The following is a 3611-nucleotide window of genomic DNA, read 5'->3' as shown; positions in this document are numbered from 1 at the left end:
CTACATTTCTGTAATGAACCAGAAATTATTTCCACTACTAATTAATTACCGTTGAGCTCAAAGGTCCTATTAATAAACGGTTAACGAATGTGTATTTATGACGACGATTTGTGAGACTGGTAAACTTATATGTACGATGGTCTTTCGTTCTACACGGTGCATTTCAAGGTCCTGTACCTGTAACCAATACGTCTACTCACCGAAGAATGAGTGAAGCAATATGGATAACAGCAGAGGACAATTTATTTAGGGTCTGATGGCAATTTACCATCGGTGTCCAGCACTTTAAAGGATTGATGGACTGGAGCACATCTGTCCTTAACATACCCTCTTAAACATCAGCTTGACACTGATATATCAAAGGAAACTTAACCGACTTTAAGTGCAAATGTTTCAACCTGAACAACTTAAAACTTCTCTGGGATACAATGTAAACAAAGACAAGAAGAAGAAAAATATTTCCAACAATAGTCACTTCTCCTAACCAGGAGACAAGTGAATATATTATGTAAAGAGTCCTTTTTCTCAGTCCTGGGGTTGTAACACCACAACCTCCTCAGTCCGTAATCAGAGAGTGTCTATTTGACAATAACCAAAATGTCTTTGGATACTCTTTGTGAATGCAAACAAAACAAAACAAAAAAAAAAACAATGGTATTAGCTGGCCAGCAAAATAAAGAGACTGTATGGCACTGAGTGCGGGCGCGTGTGTGAGTACTTCGGTCCAAATAATCGAAGTCCAGATGGATGAAGGGATGGCAGCCGCTTGTCCTTTAATGGCAGCAGCGAGACAGCACAGCAGTAAGGCAGCACAGCAGTAAGGCAGCACAGCAGCGAGGCGTCTGGCAGGAGAACGAACAGTAGTCTTTTTTTAAGGCTACTACAGAAGGAGATATTCCCCGCTAGCTCACCCAAGCTTGCTCTCTGGCACAGCTACAAGCCACGTGAGCTCATAGCCCCTCCCGCTAGGATGTACTACCACAGTCGACTGTCGTAAAGCAGCCGCAAACCAATAGCAATAAAAGAAAACTCAAAATCATTGAAGAACATTTTATAACACCCAATATAGATATATACATATATTCTGAATATCACACAATATCAGATAACCCTTATGAAAGGGACACCGAGGGAACAGTTTACCCTGCCCGGGATAGGGTTACCGGGGCCCCGCCCTGGAGCCAGGCCCGGGGAGGGTGCCCGAGGGCGAGCGTCTGGAGGCCGAGCCTTAGTCCATGGGGCCCGGCCGGGCATGGCCCGAAGAGGAGACATGGGCCCATCCTCCCGCAGGCCCACCACCCGCAGGAGGCGCCATAGGGGTCGGGTGCATTGTGTGCCGGGTGGCGGCCAGGAGCGGAGGCCCTGGCGGACTGACCCCCGGCTGCCAAGACTGGCAAGAGGGACATGGAATGTCACCTCTCTGGTGGGGAAGGAGCCTGAGTTAGTGCGTGAGGTTGAGAGGTACCGGCTAGATATAGTCGGGCTCACCTCTACGCATGGCTTGGGCTCTGGAACCAGTCTCCTGGAGAGGGGCTGGACTCTGTCTCAGTCTGGAGTTGCCCCTGGTGAGAGGCGGCGGGCTGGGGTGGGTATTCTAATATCCCCTCGGCTTGCTGCCGGTACGTTGGGGTTTTTCCCGGTGGACGAGAGGGTTTGTTCCCTGCGCCTTAGGGTCGGGGAACGGGTCCTGACTGTCATCTGCGCTTATGCGCCGAGTGGCAGTTCAGAGTACCCAGCCTTCTTAGCGTCCCTGGGGGGTGCTGGAGGGTGCTCCACCTGGAGACTCTGTTGTCCTGCTGGGAGACTTCAATGCTCACGTGGGTAACGACAGCGAGACCTGGAGGGGCGTGATTGGGAGGAACGGCCTCCCTGATCTGAACCCGAGCGGTGCTTTGTTATTGGACTTCTGTGCTAATCACAGTTTGGCCATAACGAACACCCTGTTCGAACATAAGAGTGTCCATAAGTGCACGTGGCACCAGGACGCTCTAGGCCGTAGGTCGATGATCGATTTTGTAATCGTATCAGCAGACCTGCGACCATATGTTCTGGACACTCGGGTAAAGAGAGGGGCTGAGCTGTCAACTGATCACCACCTGGTGGTGAGTTGGATCAGGTGGCGGGGGAGGACGCTGGACAGACCTGGTGCACCTAAACGCGTAGTGAGGGTGTGCTGGGAACGTCTAGCAGAGGCCCCAGTCCGCGAGATCTTCAACGCACACCTCCGGCAGAGCTTCAACAGCATTCCGAGGGAGACTGGGGACATTGAGTCCGAATGGACCATGTTCAGCGTCTCCATTGCCGAAGCTGCTGCATTGAGCTGCGGCCGCAAGGTGGTTGGTGCCTGCCGTGGTGGTAATCCCCGAACCAAATGGTGGACACCAGAGGTGAAGGGAGCCACCAGGCTGAAGAAGGAGTCCTATCGGGCTTGGTTAGCCTGTGGGACTCCGGAGGCAGCCGACAGGTATCGACAGGCCAAGCGGAATGCGGCTCGGGCAGTGGCTGAAGCAAAAACTCGGGTGTGGGAGGAGTTCGGAGAGGCCATGGAAAAAGACTTTCGGACTGTCTCGAAGAGATTCTGGCAAACCGTCAGACGTCTCAGGAGGGGAAAGCGGTGCTCTACCTGCACTGTGTATAGTGCTGGCGGAGCGCTGCTGACGTCGACTGAGAAAATTGTCAGGCGGTGGAAGGAATACTTCGAGGACCTCCTTAATCCCACTGACACGCCTTCCGAGGAGGAAGCAGAGTCTGGGGATGAGGGGAATGACCCGCCAATTTCCGGGGGCGAGGTCACTGAGGCAGTTAAACAACTCCTTGGTGGCAGAGCCCCTGGTGTTGATGAGGTCCACCCCGAGTTCCTGAAGGCTCTGGACGTTGTAGGGCTGTCCTGGTTGACACGCCTCTGCAATGTTGCGTGGAGATCAGGGGCAGTACCTGTGGACTGGCAGACCGGGGTGGTGGTCCCCATCTTTAAGAAGGGGGACCGGAGGGTGTGTTCCAACTACAGGGGGATCACACTCCTCAGCCTCCCTGGGAAAGTATATGCCAGGGTGCTGGAAAGGAGAGTTTGTCCGTTAGTCGAACCTCGGATACAGGAGGAACAATGCGGTTTTCGTCCTGGTCGTGGAACACTGGACCAGCTCTTTATCCTCTCGAGGATACTTGAGGGTGCATGGGAGTTTGCCCAACCAGTCTACATGTGTTTTGTGGACTTGGAGAAGGCATTCGACCGTGTCCCTCGGGTTGTCCTGTGGGAGGTGTTGCGGGAATATGGGGTGTCTGGCCCATTGCTACGGGCCATTCGATCCCTATACAACCGTTGCAAGAGCTTGGTTCGCATTGCCGGCAATAAGTGGGACTCGTTCCCAGTGGGTGATGGGCTCCGCCAAGGCTGCCCTTTGTCTCCAGTTCTGTTCATAATTTTTATGGACAGAATTTCTAGGTGCAGCCAAGTGGCGGAGGGCTTTCGCTTTGGTGGCCTCAGAATCTCATCTCTGATTTTTGCAGATGATGTGGTTCTGTTGGCTTCATCGGGTGAGGGCCTCCAGCTCGCACTGGAACAGTTCGCAGCCGAGTGTGAAGCAGCGGGAATGAGGATCAGCACCTCCAAT

This window comes from Aulonocara stuartgranti (genome assembly GCF_965226115.1).
Source record: "Aulonocara stuartgranti genome assembly, chromosome: 10".
Classification (NCBI taxonomy): domain Eukaryota; kingdom Metazoa; phylum Chordata; class Actinopteri; order Cichliformes; family Cichlidae; genus Aulonocara; species Aulonocara stuartgranti.
This window is presented reverse-complemented; position numbering follows the sequence as displayed.